The sequence below is a fragment of the Triticum urartu genome, chromosome 2A (genome assembly GCF_056163025.1).
Source record: "Triticum urartu cultivar PI428250 chromosome 2A, HENAU_Tu73, whole genome shotgun sequence".
Lineage (NCBI taxonomy): Eukaryota > Viridiplantae > Streptophyta > Magnoliopsida > Poales > Poaceae > Triticum > Triticum urartu.
In genome coordinates, this window is record NC_141874.1 from 398,184,975 (window position 1) to 398,209,671 (window position 24,697).

The 24,697-nt window shown below is 45.1% G+C and overlaps 1 long non-coding RNA gene across 1 annotated transcript; it reads left to right on the plus strand.

The window, feature by feature from the left end:
* The first annotated feature begins 7,324 nt into the window (after positions 1-7,324).
* On the plus strand, positions 7,325-10,645 carry LOC147985253 (uncharacterized). Its single transcript, XR_015615110.1, has 2 exons — positions 7,325-7,646; positions 10,360-10,645. It is a non-coding gene; the product is annotated as an uncharacterized LOC147985253 (long non-coding RNA).
* The last annotated feature ends 14,052 nt before the right edge of the window (positions 10,646-24,697 follow it).

A 24,697-nucleotide genomic window follows, 5' to 3' on the forward strand; every position in this document is an offset into this window, starting at 1 on the left:
GAACGTCGACTACATAACACTTCACCATTATTTGGGCCTAGAGGAAGGCATTGGGAAGTAATAAGTAGATGATGGGTTGCTAGAGTGACAGAAGCTTAAACCCTAGTTTATGCGTTGCTTCGTAAGGGGCTGATTTGGATCCATATGTTTCACGCTATGGTTAGGTTTACCTTAATACTTTTGTTGTAGTTGTGGATGCTTGCAATAGAGGTTAATCATAAGTGGGATGCTTGTTCAAGTAAGAACAACACCAAAGCACCGGTCCACCCACATGTCAAATTATCAACGTACCGAATGCGAATCGTATGAACGTGATGAAAACTAGCTTGACAATATTCCCATGTGTCATCGGGAGCGCTTTTCCTTATATAAGAGTTTGTCCAGGCTTGTCCTTTGCTACAAAAAGGTTTGGGCCACCTTGCTGCACTTTATTTACTTTCGTTATTTGTTGCTCGTTACAAATTATCTCATCACAAAACTATTTGTTACCACTTATTTCAGTACTTGCAGAGAATACCTTGCTGAAAACCGTTTATCATTTCCTTCTACTCCTCGTTGGGTTCGACACTCTTACTTATCGAAAGGACTACGATAGATCCCCTATACTTGTGGGTCATCAAGACTCTTTTCTGGCGTCGTTGCCGGGGAGTGAAGCGCCTTTGGTAGGTGGAATTTGGTAAGGAAAAATTTATATAGTGTGCTAAAATTTACTGTCACTTGTTACTATGGAAAGTAATCCTCTAAAGGGCTTGTTCGGGGTATCTTCACCCCGACCAGTAGAGCAAAGAGTTGCTCCTCAACCTACTGAACCTATTGAAAATGAAATTCCTTATGAGTATCCTTCGGGTATGATAGAAAAACTGCTAGCTAATCCTTTTACAGGAGACAGAACAAAGCATCCTGATGAACACCTAATATATGTGGATGATGTTTGTGGATTATTTAAGCTTGCAGGTACACCCGATGATGTTGCTAAGAAGAAGGTCTTTCCTTTATCTTTGAAGGGAGACGCATTCACATGGTATAGGCTATGTGATGATACAAGATCATGGAACTATAGAAGATTGAAATTGGAATTTCGTCAAAAGTATTACCCTATGCATCTTGTTCATCGTGATCGCAATTATATATAATTTTTGGCCTCACGAAGGAGAAAGCATCGCTCAAGCTTGGGGGAGGCTTAAATCAATTTTATATTCATGCCCCAATCATGAGCTTCCAAGAGAAACAATTCTTCAAAAAAATTATGCTCGGCTTTCTGATAACAATCGCACCATGCTTGATACTTCTTGTGCTGGCTCTTTTATGATGAAGACTATTGAATTTAGATGGGATTTATTGGATAGAATTAAACGCAACTCTGAAGATTGGGACCTCGATAATGGTAAGGATTCAGGTATGACACCTAAGTTTGATTGTGTTAAATCTTCTATGGATATCGATATTTTCCGTAAGTTTAGCACTAAATATGGACTTGATTTTGAGATAGTAGCTTCTTTCTGTGAATCATTTGCTACTTATGTTGATCTCCCTAAGGAGAAGTGGTTTAAATATCATCCTCCCATAGAAGTAAAAGTAGCTGCACCTATTAAAGTTGAAGAAAAGACTGTCACTTATAATGATCCTATTGTTCCTACTTATTATTCTGAGAAACCACCTTTCCCTGTTAGGATAAAGGATCATGCTAAAGCTTCAACTGTGGTTCGTAAAAGCAATATTAAAACATATACACCTCCTGAGCAAGTTAAAGTTGAACCTAATATTGCTATTGTTAAAGAGCTCTTGTCTGATAATATTGATGGGCATGTTATTCAGTTCTGCGGTGAAACTGCTAGAATTGCTAAACCTTGTGCTAAAGATAAACATAGACCTGTGGTAGGCGTGCCTATTATTTCTGTTAAAATAGGAGATCATTGTTATCATGGCTTATGTGATATGGGTGCTAGTGATAGTGTTATACCTTATGACTTGTATAAAGAAATCAAGCATGAAATTGCACCTGCTGAGTTAGACGATATTGATGTCACAATTAAACTTGCTAATAGAGATACTATTTCAGCAATGGGAATTGTTAGAGATGTTGAAGTCTTGTGCGGGAAAACTAAATATCCTGCTGATTTTCTTGTTCTTAGTTCTCCACAAGATAGCTTTTGTCCCATTATATTTGGTAGATCCTTCTTGAATATAGTTAATGCTAGGATAGACTGCGAAAAGAATGTTGTTACTATTGGCTTGGATGATATGACTCATGAGTTTAATTTCTCTAAATTTAGTAAACAACACCGTGAAGAAGAATTGCCTAGTAAGGATGAAATTATTGGTCTTCCTTCTATTGCCGTACCTCCTAATGATCCTTTAGAACAATATTTGCTAGACCATGAGAATGATATGTTTATGAATGAAAGAAGGGAAATAGATGAAGTATTCTTTAAACAAGAACCTATGCTAAAACACAATTTGCCTGTTGAAATCCTAGGGGATCCTCCTCCACCTAAGGGTGATCCCGTGTTTGAGCTTAAACCGTTGCCTGATAATCTTAAATATGCTTATCTTGATGAAAAGAAGATATATCCTGTTATTATTAGTGCTAACCTTTCAGATCATGAAGAAGAAATATTATTGAAAACTCTGAAGAAGCACCATGCTGCTATTGGATATACTCTTGATGATCTTAAGGGCATTAGTCCCACTCTATGTCAACATAAAATAAATTTGGAAGCAGATGCCAAACCAGTTCGTGATCCTCAACGACGTCTGAATCCTAAAATGAAAGAAGTGGTAAGAAAAGAAATACTAAAGCTTCTAGAGGCAGGTATAATTTATCCCGTTGTTGATAGTCAGTGGGTAAGTCCTGTTCATTGTGTCCCTAAGAAGGGAGGTATTACTATTGTTCCTAATGATAAAGATGAATTGATTCCACAAAGAATTATTACCGGTTATAGGATGGTAATTGATTTCCGCAAATTAAATAAGGCTACTAAGAAAGATCATTACCCCTTACCTTTATCGATCAAATGCTAGAAAGATTATGCAAACATACACATTACTGCTTTCTAGATGGTTATTCTGGTTTCTCTCAAATACCTGTGTCGGCTAAAGATCAATCAAAGACTACTTTTACATGCCCTTTTGGTACTTTTGCTTATAGAGGTATGCCTTTTGGTTTATGTAATGCACCTTCTACCTTTCAAAGATGCATGCTGGCTATATTCTCTGACTTTTGTGAAAAGATTTGTGAGGTTTTCATGGATGACTTTTCCGTCTATGGATCTTCTTTTGATGATTGCTTGAGCAATCTTGATCGAGTTTTGCAGAGATATGAAGAAACTAATCTTGTCTTGAATTGGGAAAAGTGCCACTTTATGATTAATGAGGGTATTATCTTGGGGCATAAAGTTTCTGAAAGAGGTATTGAAGTTGATAAAGCCAAGGTTGATGCTATTGAAAAGATGCCATGTCCCAAGGACATCAAAGGTATAAGAAGTTTCCTTGGTCACGCCGGATTTTATAGGAGGTTCATTAAGGACTTCTCAAAAATTTCTCGGCCTCTGACTAATTTATTACAAAAAGATATACCATTTGTCTTTGATGATGATTGTGTAGAAGCATTTGAAATACTTAAGAAAGCATTAGTCTCTGCACCTATTGTTCATCCACCTGATTGGAATTTACCCTTTGAAATTATGTGTGATGATAGTGATTATGTTGTAGGTGCTGTTCTAGGGCAAAGAGTTGATAAGAAATTAAATGTTATCCATTATGCTAGTAAGACTCTAGATAATGCTCAAAGAAATTATGCTACTACTGAAAAAGAACTTTTAGCAGTTGTATTTGCTTGTGATAAGTTCAGACCTTATATTGTTGATTCTAAAGTAACTATCCACACTGATCATGCTGCTATTAAATATCTTATGGAGAAGAAAGATGCTAAACCTAGACTTATTAGATGGGTTCTCTTGCTACAAGAATTTGATTTGCATATTGTTGATAGAAAAGGAGCTGAGAACCCCGTTGCAGACAACTTATCTAGGTTAGAGAATGTTCTTGATAACCCACTACCTATTGATGATAGTTTTCCTGATGAACAATTAAATGTCATAAGTACTTCTCGTAGTACCCCTTGGTATGCTGATTATGCTAATTACATAGTTGCTAAATTTATACCACCTAGCTTCACATACCAACAAAAGAAAAAGTTCTTCTATGATTTGAGACATTACTTTTGGGATGACCCACATCTTTATAAGGAAGGAGTAGATGGTGTTATTAGACGTTGTGTACCTAAGCATGAACAGGAACAGATCCTACACAAGTGCCACTCTGAAACTTATGGAGGACACCATGCGGGAGATAGAACTGCACATAAGGTATTGCAATCCGGTTTTTACTGGCATACTCTCTTTAAGGATGCCCGTAAGTTTGTCCTATCTTGTGATGAATGTCAAAGAATTAGTAACATTAGTAGACGTCAAGAAATGCCTATGAACTATTCACTTGTTATTGAACCGTTTGATGTTTGGGGCTTTGATTATATGGGACCTTTTCCTGCCTCTAATGGATATACACATATTTTAGTTGCTGTTGATTACGTTACTAAGTGGGTAGAAGCTATTCCAACTAGTAGTGCTGATCATAACACTTCTATTAAAATGCTTAAAGAAGTTATTTTTTCGAGGTTTGGGGTCCCTAGATATTTAATGACTGATGGTGGTTCACATTTTATTCATGGTGCTTTCCGTAAAATGCTTGCTAAATATGACGTTAATCATAGAATTGCATCTCCGTATCACCCACAGTGTAGTGGTCAAGTAGAATTGAGTAATAGAGAACTCAAATTAATTTTGCAAAAGACTGTCAATAGGTCTAGAAAGAATTGGTCCAAGAAACTTGATGATGCATTATGGGCCTATAGAACTGCATATAAAAATCCTATGGGTATGTCTCCGTATAAAATGGTATATGGAAAAGCATCTCACTTACCTCTCGAACTAGAACATAAGGCATATTGGGCTATTAAAGAGCTCAACTATGATTTCAAACTTGCCTGTGAAAAGAGGTTATTTGATATTAGCTCACTTGATGAATGGAGAACCCAAGCTTATGAAAATGCCAAGTTGTTTAAAGAAAAGGTTAAAAGATGGCATGACAAAAGGATACAAAAGCGTGAGTTTAATGTAGGTGATTATGTATTGCTATACAACTGTCGTTTAAGATTTTTTGCAAGGAAACTTCTCTCTAAATGGGAAGGCCCCTATGTTATCGAGGAGGTCTATCGTTTCGGTGCCATAAAAATCAACAACTTCGAAGGCACAAATCCGAAGGTGGTAAACGGTCAAAGAATCAAACATTATATCTCAGGTAATCCCATAAATGTTGAAACCAATATTATTGAAACCGTAACCCCGGAGGAATACATAAGGGACACTTTCCAGAATGTTTCAGACTCCGAAAAGGAATAGGTATGTGGTACGGTAGGTAAACCGAGTCCAAAACAATTTTTAAGGCAATATTTCTCCGTTTTGGAATATTTAGAAAAATAGAAAATTAAGTAGCAGTCCGGGAAGGACACGAGGGCCTCATGAGGGTGGAGGGCGCGCCCTACCCCTGGGCGCGCCCCCTACCTCGTGAGCTCCTCGTGTGCCTTCCAGACTCCGTTTTCTTGCACGATACGTATTTTGGTCGATAAAAATTCATTATGTATTCTCCCGAAGGTTTTGACTCCCGTATCACGCAAAAATCCCTTGTCTTTGTTTTGAGCTGTCCTGCTGCAGACAGAGCAACATGTCGTCCCAGGATTTGGAAGGAGAAAGCTATGTGGCTGATTACCTTGCAGATCCTAAGGTTTATGGGGATGTGGAGCCTTGTGGTTGGACTACGGAAGAAGAAGAAGACTATGAACCCAAGAGAAAGGAGGAGACGAGCTCAGATGAAGATGAAGTCCCACTACCTCAACCTGAGGACATGCATGTGGAGTTCAAAAAGTCAAGCCTCCCGGATAGGGTAAAGAAACCTAAGATCGAGTTTATCCCTTTTCGCCTCTTGCAGGAGAACAAGCAGGAACTATGCAAAAAGATACTGAGCTTGGAGCAGGAGATCGAGGACCTAAGGGACCAAAATCCTGTCCTCAAACGCAAATTAAGGAAGAAGCCTACGCCATCAACAAAATCACCACCGTCTGCTCCAACAAAGAAGAATTGAGTATCTGGGTATGGGCACTCCACTTGGCAACAACCAAGCTTGGGGGAGTGCCCCGGTATCGTATCACCATCACTTTTATCTTTACCGTTTTCCTTAGTTCGATCTTATTAGTAGTATTTTCATCTAGTAGAATAAAGTTTATGGCATGATCTAGTTGTGAGTTTTGCTTTATTATCCTTCTATGTAATCGAGTCCGTGAGCTATATAATAAAGATTAGTGTTGAGTCAAGGGCTTGATTATTTTGCCATGATCCTAAGTGAATAAAAGAAAAGAGAAAGAAATAAAAAGAAACAAAGAGATCATATGGATCTCATGGAGAGTAATGAGCTCACATAGAAAAAGTATGATGAGTAAAAGTTGTTGAGAGTTGACAAGCATAGTTTTGGTCATCGTTGCAATTACTAGGAAGTAATAAAGAAAGAGAGGTCCTCACATATAGATATACTATCTTGGACATCTTTTATAATTGTGAGCACTCATTAAAATATGACATGCTAAAGAGTTGACATTGGACAAGGAAGACAACGTAATGGGTTATGTTTTCTTACATCTGAGATAAATTATATTGTCTTGGATCCTCCAACATGTTTGTGATGCCCGGATAATTAAGGTACAGTAATTCCCTGCTAATGATGCCACATCACCACGTTGCTGATCCCGCGATGGTTCAAAAACCGATTCAAATTCAAATTTAAAATAAAGTCAAATAATTAAACATTTCAAATGATAAAAGTAAAATGTAAAACACGTGGCAAATAATCCATAGATAATTATTGTGGAGATATCATCTTTTTATAAATATTTAAATGCCTTTAAACAATTAAAACAGGGCAAAACAGTATTTTTATTGCTTTTTAATTTATAAAAATTACCAACGTATTTTAAATAAATCCTAAACTTTTTATGGCATTGTCTAATTTGCAATATGAATTATGAGACAAGTTCTCTATTTTACTAAACCTATTTGCTTTTTAAAATAAGTACAAAGCTTAACAAAAAAATGAGCGTGGTGGCCGCTTGAGCATCGTCCATGGAGGGGATCCGCCACGTGCCGGCCATCCCGCTGTTGCCCGAGCTAGATAAAAGGTCCACTCGACCCTGGATGAACCCTAGCGCGCCCACTGCCCTTTTCTTACCCCTCTCCCTCTCTGACCTCGCTCGCCCGAGCGCATGAGTCGCCGCGCCTCGACGTTGGCGTGGCCACTGGGCACCTTCCGCCGTTCCAGGCTGCCTAGGACGACCACCGTGGTCGACCACATCGCCTTCGCCTTCCGGAGGACACCGGGATACCGCATCGACGCCGCCCGCGCTGATCCCCTTCCTCGAGCTTCGCCTCTGCTTCGACCGGATCGGGACCGTCTTCAACCTCCAGTCACCGGCGATCTTCCTCGATTTGGTCATCCCCTGCTGCTCCTAATCACTCGCCGGGCCTCCATGTGCCTCCGCGGTGAGCACCTCCACCGATTCCCCCCTTTTCTCGTCGAGTTCGTCGCCGTAGAACCTGTATGCCGCCGCGCTGGAGCTCGCGCTCACCGTTGCGTGGTCGCGCTCACTCGCGCCTCTAGCCGCCCGTGGCTGTGCTCCCGCACACCCCTGGCCACGCCCGCGCAACACCTCCTGCTGCCGTTGCTCGTGTGCCCGCCCGCGTATCCCGTCGCTGCCAACGGTAGCCGTAGCTGCTCTGCTCCCCTCGTGCTACCTGCTGCCGCCGCTTCGCTCGAAGCCCGCCGCATGCTCCCGTCGTGGCTCGCCCACCTGCAGCGCCACCGCCATCACCTCGCGCGTTCGTCATCGCAGCAGCCGGCGCGCCCTGCCTCGCCCGCAGTCGCCGCACTTCCTCGGCCACGAGCTCCGCCGCACCCGCCATCGCCTCCCGTGCGCGCTCCCGCCGGAGCCCCTGGCCTCAGCACCGCCCCTGCCCCTGCTTGCCGTTGCGCTGCAGCGCTGCGCCCTCGGGCGCCCCGCGCCACACCCTGCACCCATCGCCGGAGCCCCGCTCCCACCGCTGTCGCTGTCAGGTGCAGCTCCGGCCGGCCGACCTCGCGCGGCCGCGCCTCCCTGGACGGGTTCGCCCGCCCCGTTAGCCCAGCGCCCGTGTGGCTCGGTTGAGCCACTGGACAAAGGGCCCCACACCTCCTGTTAAAAAATATTTAAAAAATATATTTATATAATTAATTAATTAATTAATTTAATTAATTGGGTTTAATTAAACTAATTAAAAATTATTAGTCTAATAACCTAGTTAGACTAAATTAACTAGTTAGTTAATGTAAAAGTCAATGACAGGGGTCCCACCCCGTGATGACCAGTCAAACGTTGACTGGTCAACTAGGACCCCCCGGCCCACCTGTCAGCCACTGGGTGCACTTTTGTGTACCCTGTGCTGGGTGTGCCTAGCAATTTAACCTTTATTTTCAAATTAAAATAAAATCTAGAATATTGTTAAATCTTTGAAAAATCATAGAAAATTAACCGTAACTCGGATGAAAAACTTCTATATATGAAAGTTGCTCAGAACGACGAGACGGACCCGAATACGCAACCCGTTCGTCCGCCACACATCCCTAGCATGGCGAACACGCAACTTTCCCTGTTCGGTTCATTTGTCCGAAAACGCGAAACACCGGGTATACTTTCCTGGATGTTTTCCCCTTTGCCGGTATCACCTATCCCTACATTAGATCACCACTGGCACCGCGTATTTGCCTTGTTATGCTTGTAATGCTTTGATTGCTCTATTATTTATTGTATTCCCCCTGCGTTACTTCTTTCCGGTAGACTCCGAGACCGATGTCGCTGCTACCCAGTACGACTACGGTGTTGACGACCCCTCTTGCCAGAGCAACCAGGCAAGCCCCCCCCTTGATCACCAGATATCGCCTATTCTTATATATACTGCTTGCATTAGATTAGTGTAGCATGTTACTGCTTTCAGTTAATCCTATACTGCTGCATAGTCTGTCCTTGCTACTACTGTTGTTACCTTTACCAGCTATCCTACTGCTTAGTATAGGATGCTAGTGTTCCATCAGTGGCCCTACACTCTTGTCCGTCTGCCAAGCTATACTACTGGGCCGTGATCACTTCGGGAGGTGATCACGGGCATATACTATATACTTACACTGTTACATTACCGGTGATACTGTTTGGAGATGGGGGCTGAAGGGGCAGGTGGCTCCATCCAGGTAGTGGTGGGCCTGAGTTCCCGACGGCCCCCGACTGTTACTTTGTGGCGGAGCGACAGGGCAGGTTGAGACCATCTAGGAGAGAGGTGGGCCTGGCCTTGGTCGATGTTTGCGAATACTTAACATGCTTAACGAGATCTTGGTATTTGATCTGAGTCTGGCTACTGTTCTATACGTACTAACCATCTACGCGGGGACAGTTATGGACACTCGACGTCGTGGTATCAGTCGAAGCCTTCGTGACGTCAGCGACTGAGCGGCGCGCGCCAGGTTGGACCGCGTAACGCAACTTCCTTTGTAATGGAGGTTGCTAGGTTTGCTCACCGGCCGCGTACACAACGTGTAGGTGTGCAATGGGCGATGGGCCCAGACCCCTGCGCCATAGGATTTAGACCGGCGTGCTGACCTCTCTGTTGTGCCTAGGTAGGGCTGCGACGTGTTGATCTTCCGAGGCCGGGCATGACCCAGAAAAGTGTGTCCGGACAAAGGGGATCGAGCGTGTTGGGTTATGTGGTGCACCCCTGCAGGGAAGTTAATCTATTCGAATAGCCGTGATCTTCGGTAACAGGACGACTTGGAGTTGTACCTTGACCTTATGACAACTAGAACCGGATACTTAATAAAAAACACCCTTCCAAGTGCCAGATACAACCGGTGATCGCTCTCTCATAGGGCGACGAGGGGAGGATCGTCGGTTAGGATTATGCTATGCGATGCTACTTGGTGAACTTACCATCTACTCTATTCTACATTCTGCAAGATGGAGGTGGCCAGAAGCGTAGTCTTCGACAGGACTAGCTATCCCCCTCTTATTCCGGCTTTCTTCAGTTCAGTCCACATATGATACCCTTATTCCATTTGATACCAATGCATACATATGTAGTGTAGCTCCTTGCTTGCGAGTACTTTGGATGAGTACTCACGGCTGCTTTGCTCCCTCTTTTCCTCCTTTCTATACTCGATTGCTGCGACCAGACAATGGAGCCCAGGAGCCAGACGCCACTGTTGATGACGACTACTACTACGTGCAGCCCGCTGACGACGACCAGGAGTAGTTTAGGAGGATCCCAGGCAGGAGGCCTGCGCCTTTTTCGATCTGTATCCCAGTTTGTGCTAGCCTTCTTAAGGCAAACTTGTTTAACTTATGTCTGTACTCAGATATTGTTGCTTCCGCTGACTCGTCTATGATCGAGCTCTTGTATTCGAGCCCTTGAGGCCCTTGGCTTGTAATATGATGCTTGTATGACTTATTTTATTTGTAGAGTTGTGTTGTGATATCTTCCCGTGAGTCCCTGATCTTGATCATACACGTTTGCGTGTATGATTAGTGTACGGTCAAATCGGGGGTGTCACAAGTTGGTATCAGAGCCGACTGCCTGTAGGAATCCCCCTTTCCAACTCCCTGGCCGAAGTTGAGTCTAGTCATTGCAAAACCTTTACTAACATGGCTGTGTGGCCTATGGGCCCACGTCGCCATTGGGTGGTAATAGGATCTTTTATTCCTCGTCTATACTTTGGGACTCTGTTCTCTCTTCTATTCGGGTTAAATGATTTTACTAACTACATTAGGTTCTCATAACGACTTTCCCCGGAGAGCCCCTTCATTCCAGATGGTTGCCTGCTTCACCAGAAGACTTCAAAGATATTCTCCGATCTACTCCCGAGAACTTGTGTTGATTTCTTTTGAAATCCTTAACACCGTTGAATCCTTATGTTAACTATGTACCCTCGCCGTTCATACTTTCATCCCTAGTTGTTCTTGTTATTACAAGATACCCGAAAGTATTCACCGACTTTCGAGAATCCTTTTTCCGACTGCCATGCAGCTCTTTTCTGCCTGAATAACCCTATGGATAATTCCTCGCACTTATCGAGCATCTGCTCATCCCCAGTTGTTCATGTGTTTCGCAAAAGTCTTCGAAATACCATTCGGTCTTCCGAAAATCCTGAGTATTCTATTGCTCTTGAAATTCTTGCTTGCTTGTGTTATGGTTAATTCCATAAGTCTCGTAATCTTATTGGCATCCCTTGTTATTATCATTTTGATTCCATTGATTCAATATGCTGCGAATGCTCGCGATCCTCAATCAGATCCTAGAATTCATCCTTCCAGCTTAGATGTCATTTTAAACATGAGCTGGATCTCGACCAATCAACTTGCAATCGATTGTACCCCTAAGCCTATTCAACTTATCCATCCTTAATCAGAGCGTTTGCTTCTGGTCCCTTGTCTTGGAATTCATAATTACTTTGCATTTGAGCTTTGAGTTATTCAGTTGTTTCCATAACCTGATCTCCTTTCATTGTTTCTTCTTCTGATTGTGTGACGATGCTCACATCAGCTCCGTTGTGGACCGTCAAATCCTTTGTTGAATTATCTTCTGACAGTGTCCTTTGTATACAAAAACCTCGAGAAGTTCTTTCCCTAATACATAATGCCATTGGTAAATCCTATTCTCTGATTTGGCCGGCCATGCTCTGCTTTCGAGCTGGTGATATTTGCTATTGAAGCTTGTGGTATATGTTTCCACGATGCCCCAGTGGGTTGAACTTATGTCTTTCCCTAATTTGTGTGAACCCGAAAACTTCTACGGGTCACACTCTACTATTGTTTCGTCATATAGTTTTTCAACACTACAACCTCTTGGAATGTGAGAAGTGAATGAAAGGTTATACATTGAAGAAGTGGGAGTCGACCTTGAACTTTGTGCTCCTGCCCATGGACACGATGTATATCCTATCATGGAAGCTTCTTGTAAATAGTAGCTATTCCCTTGATATAATATCATTTGGTATCTGTGAATTGAGCCTTTGCAATCGTGGTTCCGATCATACTTTATCCTTTATTCCATTTTCTCGGACTAGTTAAAGCACTTGTCTTCGGCAGATCAATACACCTCCGCAACCTCTATTATGTTCTACCTTCGAGTATTACCCCATGGAATCTCGATAAAATCATAGAACCATATTACTTCTTATGAGTTCTTCTTCAAGTATTATTTCTCACCGATTCCAATTTTTCCCCGGGTTCTGAGTTGTTAGACACTCAGGGACACCGATAGTGAATCGAGCCCGTAATCCGATTCATTAACTCTAAGTAATTTATGTTGCTTATGACTTTAATAGTCCTTCAAGTCATTCCTAGCCCGATCGGCTATATCATTATCGTGCTAAATTTTAATTGTGCTACCTGGTCCTTCTCGCCGCACAATTTTGTGACGACGAGCTAATCTTACGTCGAACTTCCTCGTCATATCATTTCTCCTTGAACATCAAACTTGATTTCGAGTTTATGTCGTACCCTTGGTTCCCATAACTTTTCGCTTCATCATCATTTGACTTGATGGCATCGCCGACCGATTACATCTTCATGAAATCTCTCAACAACTGTGTCGTGATCATCATCAACATCCTAAGCTCTTCCAAGATATATATCGAATTCTTGATGGGCAATACCATCCTTGCCCCTCAATGATTCGTGTTATCATCAACCACTTTATTGTCTTCTCTTCAACACAAACTTGTTCGTGTTTTGTGTTATACCTTGAGATCATGCTACCTAAGCCCATATTTTGGGTGCACCTTTCAATCAATGATTAACTGTGTATGTTTTCCTCGAGCATACCTCATTATATCATTTGATTTGACAAATTTTATATCCTTGTTCGAATACTGGTAGGAATCCATCTTTTGAAAATCTCAACGAATTGTTGCCGAGTTCATCAGCCACCCCCTCATCCTTTCCTTGGGTTAATGATGAACTCATGATTCGGAACTTGCTTCCATAGTTCATTTCCCGAAAATCTTACAATGTCATCTCGTCAATTGCATTGCACCTCTTCTTTCTCAGGCATCTTGAGTCTGAAGTATCCTGACACCAATCGGACCTGAATCTCGGTTAGGTACGATGGTTGGAACATATTTCCAAGAGTTATAACATTGGTCTTTAATCCGATAAGGTGATGTCATCCTAACACACCTGCCCGGAGGGCCTATTGTTATAGTTTCCTTTCTAGCAAGGTTAGTCATTCTTCCATGAGTAATTTTTAAGACTTATTCTATGAGTTATTCCGGATGGATCCCTTGTGTATCCAAGGTCTGATCTTTACCCAGTGACCATGTCAATGATATCTCGAAGCTTGTCTGTGGTACTCCGATTTTCAACAAGAACGTTTGAAGCACACTACTAAATTTTCCTTATCAATTATCCAAACACCGTTGTATGGGTAATGTCATGAAATTTCTCTCGCCTTACCTAAATGGTTTTCTACATTATATCCTGTCATGGATATCATGCTCTGCTGGTCCTTGGGTAGGATATACCCCTGAAATATGTGTTTAAACACATTTTCCTTTCCATTGTTTTATTTAACCTTTCTTGTAATCTAACTTAGATGAGCATTGATAATTCCATTCTTAGGTAAGCACCTCGTTGTGCCACTCTGTCAGTAAGACCCTATTACTTTTGTTGATGACACTCCGGTAACCGCCGATGGACGAGAACTTTGCCTATTGGTCCGCCTCGTTCAACGAGCAGGAAAATGGTTCTCTTCGTCCCTCGCACTTGGTACTGACGTTGTTGCCGACATAACTGACATGCTACCCTCTGACATGCCTTGCTATCATGACCGTGCAAGATGTCACCGCACCTCCTACTTTTAACCCACAGTTCCACATGATCTAAACCTGACTCTCCTGTACCCCTGTACCCAAGGTTGTTCATGACGCCTGGCCTTGGATGTAATTCACGAGCCACCTTCCGAGAGATCATCAATTCTGGTATCAGACACAGTACTTATTCGCGTTGCTTTGAACCCCTTTCATGCCCTGTATCAGGCATCGAACGATTGCTTGCCCCCTGGAAACTTCCCATGATACCTCCTTACTTTGCTCTCGACATTTTCTTAAGTTTCAAATTCGAGAGTTACTTTGCACCACCTTCCCTGATATTATTCTCTAGATAAGCAACCTTGTAGAGGTCTGCTCTTTCAAAGATACCCTTATCCTTTTCATAAGTACGATGGAGTTCCCAAAGAAAGGATGGCGACTTCATCAAGATGAACGGAAGCAGAGAAATGAAGACATCAAAGTAATGGATCGACCTCTTCGAGAACAGCAACCAAGACCGAGAAGAATCGTTAGAATTTCGTAACCAATTTTCCCCCCTTGCTCCACCCCCTTAAATCTCGGGACGAGATTTCTTGTAGTAGAGGAGAATTGTGACGCCCGGATAATTAAGGTACAGTAATTCCCTGCTAATGATGCCACATCACCACGTTGTCGATCCCGCGATGGTTCAAAAACCGATTCAAATTCAAATTTAAAATAAAGTCAAATAATTAAACATTTCAAATGATAAAAGTAAAATGTAAAACATGTGGCAAATAATCCATAGATAATTATTGTGGAGATATCATCTTTTTATAAATATTTAAATGCCTTTAAATAATTAAAACAGGGCAAAACAATATTTTTATTGATTTTTAATTTATAAAAATTACCAAAGTATTTTAAATAAATCCCAAACTTTTTATGTCATTGTCTAATTTTGCAATATGAATTATGGGACAAGTTCTCTATTTTACTAAACCTATTTGCTATTTAAAATAAGTACAAAGCTTAACAAAAAAATGAAAGAAACCAAAAGGAAAGAAAGAAAGAGAAACAGAAAAAGGGAAATAGGAACAAACCTAACCTACTGGCACTTGGACCATCTAGCAAAGCTCACGGCCCAGTCCACCAGCGCCCTCTCCTTCTTCCCCTGTTCACTCGAGCATGGTGGCCGCTTGAGCATCGTCCATGGAGGGGATCCGCCACGTGCCGGCCATCCCGCTGTTGCCCGAGCTAGATAAAAGGTCCACTCAATCCTGGATGAACCCTAGCACGCCCACTGCCCTTCTTACCCCTCTCCCTCTCTGACCTCGCTCGCCCGAGTGCACCAGTCGCCGTGCCTCGACGTTGGCGTGGCCACCGGCCACCTTCCGCCGTTCCAAGCTGCCTAGAACGACCACCGCGGTCGACCACATCGCCTTCGCCTTCCAGAGGACACCGGGACACTGCATCGACGCCGCCCGCGCCGATCCCCTTCCTCGAGCTTCGCCTCTGCTTCGACCGGATCGGGACCGTCTTCAACCTCCAGTCACCGGCGATCTTCCTCGATTTGGTCATCCCCTGCTGCTCCTAATCACTCGCCGGGCCTCCATGTTCCTCCGCGGTGAGCACCTCCACCAATTCCCCCCTTTTCTCGTCGAGTTCGTCACCGTAGAACCTGTACGCCGCCGCGCTGGAGCTCGCGCTCACCGTTGCGTGGTCGCGCTCACGCGCGCCTCTGGCCGCCCGTGGCTGTGCTCCCGCACACCCCTGGCCACGCCCGCGCAGCACCTCCTGCTGCCGCTGCTCGCGCTTGCCCGCCCGCTTATCCCGTCGCTGCCAACTGCTGCCGCAGCTGCTCTGCTCCCCTCATGCTACCTACTGCCGCCGCTTCACTCGAAGCCCGCCGCATGCTCCCGCCGTGGCTCGCCCACCTGCAGCGCCACCGCCATCACCTCGCGCGTTCGTCGTCGCAGCAGCCGGTGCGCCCTGCCTCGCCCGCAGTCGCCGCACTTCCTCGGCCACGAGCTCCGCCGCGCCCGCCATCGCCTCCCGTGCGCGCTCCCGCCGGAGCCCCTGGCCTCGGCACTGCCCTTGCCCCTGCTTGCCGTTGCGCTACAGCGCTGCGCCCTCGGGCGCCCCGCGCCACACCCTGCACCCATCGCCGCAGCCCCGCTCCCACCACTGTCGCTGCCAGGTGCAGCTCCGGTCGGCCGACCTCGCGCGGCCGCGCCTCCCTGGACGGGTTCGCCCGCCCCGTTAGCCCAGCGCCCATGTGGCTCGGTTGAGCCACTGGATAAAGGGCCCCACACCTCCTGTTAAAAAAAGATTAAAAAAATATATTTACTTAATTAATTAATTAATTTAATTAATTGGGTTTAATTAAACTAATTAAAAATTATTAGTCTAATAACCTAGTTAGACTAAATTAACTAGTTAGTTAATGTAACAGTCAATGACAGGGGGCCCCACCCCCTGTTGACCAGTCAAACGTTGACTGGTCAACTGGGACCCCCTGGCCCACCTGTCAGCCACTGGGTGCACTTTTGTGTACCCTGTGCTGGGTGTGCCTAGCAATTTAACCTTTATTTTCGAATTAAAATAAAATCTAGAATATTGTTAAATCTTTGAAAAATCATAGAAAATTAACCGTAACTCGGATGAAAATGTTCTATACATGAAAGTTGCTCAGAACGACGAGACGAATCCGAATACGCAACCCGTTCGTCCGCCACACATCCCTAGCATAGTGAACACGCAACTTTCCCCGTTCGGTTCATTTGTCCGAAAACGCGAAACACCGGGTATACTTTCCCGGATGTTTCCCCTTTGCCGGTATCACCTATCCATACGTTAGATCACCCCTGGCACCGCGTATTTGCCTTGTTATGCTTGTAATGCTTTGATTGCTCTATTATTTATTGTATTCCCCCTCCGTTACTTCTTTCCGGTAGACTCCGAGACCGATGCCGCTGCTACCCAGTACGACTACGGTGTTGACGACCCCTCTTGCCCGAGCAACCAGGAAAGCCCCCCCCCCTTGATCATCAGATATCGCCTATTCTTCTCTATACTGCTTGCATTAGATTAGTGTAGCATGTTACTGCTTTCAGTTAATCCTATACTGCTGCATAGCCTGACCTTGCTACTACTGTTGTTACCTTTGCCTGCTATCCTACTGCTTAGTATAGGATGCTAGTGTTCCATCAGTGGCCCTACACTCTTGTCCATCTGCCAAGCTATACTACTGGGCCGTGATCACTTCGGGAGGTGATCACGAGCATATACTATATACTTACACTGTTACATTACCGGTGATACTGTTTGGAGATGGGGGCTGAAGGGCAGGTGGCTCCATCCAGGTAGTGGTGGGCCTGAGTTCCCGACGGCCCCCGATTGTTACTTTGTGGCGGAGCGACAAGGCAGGTTGAGACCACCTAGGAGAGAGTTGGGCCTGGCCCTGGTCGGCGTTCGCGAATACTTAACATGCTTAATGATATCTTGGTATTTGATCTGAGTCTGGCTACTGGCCTATACGTACTAACCATCTACGCGGGGACAGTTATGGGCACTCGACGTCGTGGTATCAGTCGAAGCCTTCGTGATGTCAGCGACTGAGCGGCGCTCGCCGGATTGGACAGCGTAACACAACTTCCTTTGTAATGGAGGTTGCTAGGTCTGCTCACCGGCCGCGTACACAACGTGCAGGTGTGCAATGGGCGATGGGCCCAGACCCCTGCGCCATAGGATTTAGACCGACGTGCTAACCTCTCTGTTGTGCCTAGGTAGGGCTGCGACGTGTTAATCTTCCGAGGTCGGGCATGACCCAGAAAAGTGTGTCCAGACAAAGGGGATCGAGCGTGTTGGGTTATGTGGTGCACCCCTGCAGGGAAGTTAATCTATTCGAATAGCCGTGATCTTCGGTAACAGGACGACTTGGAGTTGTACCTTGACCTTATGACAACTAGAACCGGATACTTAATAAAACACACCCTTCCAAGTGCCAGATACAACCGGTGATCACTCTCTCACAGGGCGACGAGGGGAGGATCATCGGTTAGGATTATGCTATGCGATGCTACTTGGTGAACTTACCATCTACTCTATTCTACATTCTCCAAGATGGAGGTGGCCAGAAGCGTAGGCTTCGACAGGACTAGCTATCCCACTCTTATTCCGGCTTTCTGTAGTTCAGTCCACATATGATACCCTTATTCCATTTGATACCAACGCATACATATGTAGTGTAGCTCCTTGCTTGCGAGTACTTTGGATGAGTACTCACGGCTGCTTTGCTCCCTCTTTTCCTCCTTTCTATACTCGATTGCTGCGACCAGACGATGGAGCCCAGGAGCCAGACGCCACTGTCGATGACGACTACTAGTAATTGGGAGGTGCCTACTACTACGCGCAGCCCGCTGACGACGACCAGGAGTAGTTTAGGAGGATCCCAGGTAGGAGGCCTGCACCTCTTTCGATCTGTATCCCAGTTTGTGCTAGCCTTCTTAAGGCAAACTTGTTTAACTTATGTCTGTACTCAGATATTGTTGCTTCCGCTGACTCGTCTATGATCGAGCTCTTGTATTCGAGCCCTTGAGGCCCCTTGTGACGCCCCCGATTCAACCATACACTAATCATACACGCAAACGTGTACGATCAAGATCAGGGACTCACGGGAAGATATCACAACACAACTCTACAAATAAAATAAGTCATACAAGCATCATATTACAAGCCAGGGGCCTCGAAGGCTCGAATACAAGAGCTCGATCATAGACGAGTCAGCGGAAGCAACAATATCTGAGTATAGACATAAGTTAAACAAGTTTGCCTTAAGAAGGCTAGCACAAACTGGGATACAGATCGAAAGAGGCGCAGGCCTCCTGCCTGGGATCCTCCTAACTACTCCTGGTCATCGTCAGCGGGCTGCACGTAGTAGTAGGCACCTCCCGAGTAGTAGTGGTCGTCATCAATGGTGGCGTCTGGATCCTGGGCTCCAACATCTGGTTGTGACAACCAGGTAGAATGGATAGGGGGAAAAGAGGGTGAAAGCAACCGTGAGTACTCATCCAAAGTACTCGCAAGCAAGGAGCTACACTACATATGCATGGGTAAATGTGTAAAGGGCCATATCGGTGGACTGAACTGCAGAAAGCCAGAATAAGAGGGGGATAGCTAATCCTGTCGAAGACTACGCTTCTGGCCACCTCCATCTTGCAGCATGTAGAAGAGAGTAGACTGAAGTCCTCCAAGTAGCATCGCATAGCACAACCCTAACCGATGATCCTCCCCTCGTCGCCCTGTGAGAGAGCGATCACCGGTTGTATCTGGCACTTGGAAGGGTGTGTTTTATTAAGTATCCGGTTCTAGTTGTCATAAGGTCAAGGTACAACTCCAAATCGTCCTGTTACCGAAGATCACGGCTATTCGAATAGATTAACTTCCCTGCAGGGGTGCACCACATAACCCAACACGCTCGATCCCATTTGGCCGGACACACTTTCCTGGGTCATGCCCGGCCTCGGAAGATCAACACGTCGCAGCCCTACCTAGGCACAACAGAGAGGTCAGCACGCCGGTCTAAATCCTATGGCGCAGGGGTCTGGGCCCATCGCCCTTTGCACACCTGCACGTTGCGAACGCGGCCGGAAGCAGAACTAGCCCCCTTAATACAAGAGCAGGCTTACGGTCCAATCCAGCGCGCGCCACTCAGTCGCTGACGTCACGAAGGCTTCGGCTGATACCACGACGTCGAGTGCCCATAACTGTCCCCGCGTAGATGGTTAGTGCGTATAGGCCAGTAGCCAGACTCAGATCAAATACCAAGATCTCGTTAAACGTGTTAAGTATCCGCGAACTCCGACCAGGGCCAGGCCCACCTCTCTCCTAGGTGGTCACAACCTGCCCTGTCGCTTCGCCACAAAGATCCACACAGAGGGCCGTTGGGACAAAGGTCCTTTCAGCCCCCAATCCGTGAATCACTCGCGGGTGCTCCACAAGCCGACCCGACTTTAGTCACCACATGTATCATGTATAAAGTATATAGTATATACCCGTGATCACCTCCCGAGTGATCACGACCCGATAATATAGCATGGCAGATGGACAAGAATGTATGGCCACTGATGATAATCTAGCATCCTATACTAAGCATTAGGATTGCAGGTAAAGGTAACAACAGTAGTAGCAAGGACAGGCTATGCATCAGAATAGGATTAACGGAAAGCAGTAACATGCTACACTACTCTAATGCAAGCAGTAGGGAGAAGAGTAGGCGATATCTGGTGATCAAAGGGGGGGCTTGCCTGGTTTCTCTGGCAAGAGAGAGGGGTCGTCAACACCGTAGTCGTACTGGGTAGCAGCGGCGTTCGTCTCGTAGTCTACCGGAAAGAAGTAACGGAGGGGGAACACAATAAATAACAGAGCAATCAAATTATAACATGACAAACATGGTGCTAGAGGTGATCTAACGCAGGGATAGGTGATACGGGCGAAGGGGGGAAACATCCGGGAAAGTATTCCTGGTGTTTCGCGTTTTCGGATAGATGAACCGGAGGGGGAAAGTTGCGTGTTTGCTATGCTAGGGATGTGTAGCGGACGAACGGGCTACGTATCCGGATTCGTCTCGTCGTTCTGAGCAACTTTCATGTACAAAGTTTTTCGATCCGAGCTACGGTTTATTTTAAAATGATTTTCTAAAGTTTTATTAATTTTTGGAATTAATTATTTAATTCAACATTATCCAGAATAGTAAAAGATGACGTCAGCATGACATCATGCTGACATCAGCAGTCAACTGAGCAGTTGACTCGGTCAACTATGTGTGGGTCCCACATGTCATTGATTGTTTAGCCTAATTAGTGTTTACTAATCTAAGTACTGTTTAATTAAACTAATTAGTTAATTAGGTTAATCTAATTATGATTAATTAACTTAATTAATTCCTTAATTTAATTATTATTGTTTATTTAATTATTTTTATTATTTTTTTAATTCCTTTTTTTATTAAAACATTCTTGGGGCTGGGCCCCACATGTCATAGGCCCCAAGGGGCCTTAGCGGGTTCGGGCGCTAGTGGGCGCCAGGTGCGGCCGCACCCGAGCGGGCACTCGCCCGCAGAGCAGGACGAGGCCGCTGGGGCACCGAGGACGGGGCAGGCCGGCGCGGCCAGCCGGGCCACGATGGGCGGAGGCGAGGGGGGTGCGAGGAGCGGGGCCGCGGCCCTGAGCGGAGGAGGCTGGAGACGGGCGAGCAGCAGGACCGTGGCGCGTGTGGGGTGTGGCCAGGCGCGGGCACGCTGGGTGACCGCGGGCGGGGCGAGGGCGCAACATGGGAACCCAGAGCGCGTCGACCGCGAGCGAGGGCAACGGGGACCGCGACGACCCGGAGAGAGATGAGGCGGAGGGGTCGGGTTCCTCACCCACGATGCAGGGAAACGGGCAGCGTGGCTCAGAGAAGCAGCGCGAGGAGGGGACGAGGACGAGGCCGTCCGGTGGGGAGGCGGCGCCGGCGAGGTGGCGCGCCCGGCTATGACGGTTTCCAGCGTCGGCGCGGGCGCAGGGCGTCGGTTGCCCCGATCAAATCCACGCGGGGGGGGGGGGGGGGAGAGGTGAGGGGTCGGGGGGCCGACAAGGTGGCGAGGGTGACTGGAGGCGTCGGGCGGCGTCAGGGTCCCGATCCAGATCGGGATCATGGGAGGAGGAGTGGGGGAGTGGGGAGTTCGCGGGTTAGGGTTCCAGGGGTGGGGGGGAATAAGGAGGCGGCGGCTGGGCCGGCCTGGTTGGCCCCAAGGCCATCTGGGCCGTGGCCCAGCGAGGGACGGGGGTGTTTTCCCTTTATCTTTTTATTTATTTCATTTCTTTTTTTATGTTTTATTTTAATTTCCTTTTAATTTTGTTTTAGCAAAATACCAAATGGCACCTATTTTAACGTTACCAAATATGCCACTACCACACTAACTTGCTACCCAATTCTATAATAGTTTCGTAATTATTTAATATTTAAAAGTGTTTAAATAATAGTTTTGCTACTGTTTTATTCATCTTATAGTATTGAAATATTTTATAAAGGTGTGGTTTCTCCCTCATAATTACCTGCGCAATATTTGGTTTACTCCGAACATTTTAGTTTTAATATTTGAAAACTTTTATTATTTGCTAGATTTTGAATTTGAATTTGAATTGGTTTCGAACTAACTCGAGCTTATCGACAGTAACCGAGGTGACGTGGCACCATTAGCAGAGTTTTACTGTAGCTTGATTATCCAGGCGTCACAATTCTCCTCCACTACAAGAAATCTCGTCCCGAGATTTAAGAGGGGAGTAAGAGAAAGATGTGGCTACGAAATTCGATCGAGTCTCCTCGGTCTTGGTTGCTCTTCTCGGAGAGGTTGATCCATTACATCGGTGCCTTCATTCCTCTGCTTCAGGTCATCATGAGGAAGTCATCATCCTTTTCTTCGGGAACTCCAACATATTTACGAATAGGTAAGGGGCAGCTCGGCTACGACAGCATGCTTACGAGGGAAACAATCTGGGGTTAACCATGAATGAGCTTAAGATTATTCCTTGAGTTGAACATATAAAATACATCGAGAGTACAATACGAAGGTACAATGAGAGGGTCCAAGCGGATAGATAGCTGCTCAAAGTCTGAACCAGAGTGAGAAAGGGGTTCAGAGCGGCGAGAGTAAGTATTGCGTCTGGTACCAGAATAGAGCAGTAGGAAGGTGGCTCGCGAATTACCTACGAAGCCAAGCACAAGGGATAACTTTGAATCAGGGATATACATGAGAGTCAGGTTTCGATCCTGTGGAACTGTGGGTTATGGGCCCACAATGTGGGTTAAAAGTAGGAAGAGCGGTGACGTCTTGTACGATCACGTAAGCAACGCATGTCAGAAGATAGCCTGTTAGTTATGTCGGCAACAACCTCGGTACCAAGGGCGAGGGACGAAGAGAACCTTTTTCCTGCTCGTTGAAACGAGGCGGACCAATAGGCAAAGTTCTCATCCATCGGTGGCTACCAGAATGTCATCAACAATAGTAACAAGGTCTTGCTGACAGAATTGTACACCGAGGTGTTTACATAAGCAGGAGAATATTACTGCTTAGATCATATAAACCTCAAGAAGGTTAAACAAAACGATGGAAAGGAATATGTGATTATCATATTAAATAGAGCAATGGAAAGGAAAATGTGTTTAAACACATTATTCAAGGTTATATCCTTCGCTAAGGAAAAACAGATCATGATATCCACAACAGGATATAATGTAGAAAACCCTTTAGGAAAGGGGAGAAAAATCTCATGGCATTACCATACAATGGTGTTTGGATAATTTGATAAAGAAAATTTAGCATTGTGCTACAGATGTTCTTATTGAAAACCGGAGTACCACATACATGCTTCGAGATAGCATTGGCATGGTCTTCAAGCAAAGGTCAGACTTTGGATAGAAAGGATCCATCGGAAACAACTTATAGATTAAGTCTTACAATTTCCTCATGGAAGAATGGGTAACCTTGCTGAAAAGGAATCTATAACAACAGGGCCTCCGGCCAAGTGTGCTAGGCACGACATCACCTTACCGGGTCACATAAAGACCAGTGTTATATCTCTTGGAAAATATGTTCCAACCATCATATCTGACCGAGATTCAGATTTGATTGGAGTCAGGATACCTCGGACTCAGGATGTCTAAGAAGAAAAAGGTGCGACACAAATTAACACGGTGACATCGTAAGACTCTCGGGGAACGAACTATGGAAGAGAGTTCCGAAACAAGAGTTCATCAATAAACCAAGGAGAGAATGTGGGGTGGCTGATGGTCTCAACGACAATCCTCAAGATTTCCAAAAAGATGGATTTCCTCAATTATGTGAACAAGGAGATAACATTTGTCAGATCAAATGATATAATGAGTTATGCTTGAGGAAAACATTCATAGTTAAACATTGGTTGAAAGGTGCACCCGAAATATGGGCGTAGGTAGCATGATTGATGTTATAATGGTGATTCAATAATCAATAGTCTAAGAACGAACGGCCGACCATTAACTTCAAAGCAATAGGGTTGCTAGAAGTGCAGAATCCAAACAACACCGTTCACTTGTTGGTACCCCAGTTGGAATCAACACGAGGACCAAGAAAGAATGGTGATGGTGAGAAGTATCATGATACCAAGAATTCTTAAGAGGTGGTGAAATTCTCACAACATTCTTGACATAAAAGATGGTAATACTCCAAGGTAAAGGAGAGAAAATGCTGGATAGCAAGGATCTCAAGGTATAACACAAAACACGAACAAGTTTGTGTTGAACGGAAGGCAATCGAGTGGTCGATGATAACACAAATCATCGAGGGCAAGGATGGTATTTCTCATCAGGAATTCAATTGATATCCTTGAGGAGCTCGAAATGTTGATGATGATCATGACAATTTCTGTCGAGAGGTTTCATGGAGATGTAATCGGTCGGCGATGACATCAAGTCAAACGAATGATGAAGCGAAAGGTTTATTGGAACCATGGGTGCGACACAAACTTGAAATCAAGTTTGTTGTTTGAGGTGAAACAATAAGACAAGGAAGATCGACGTAAGCTTAGCCCATCGTCGAAATTGTGCTCCGGAAAGAAGGACCAGGTAGCACAGTTAAAATTTGGCACGATAATGATATAGCCGAGTAGGCTCGGAATGATGTGATCGAGTTCAGACTCGTAAGTAA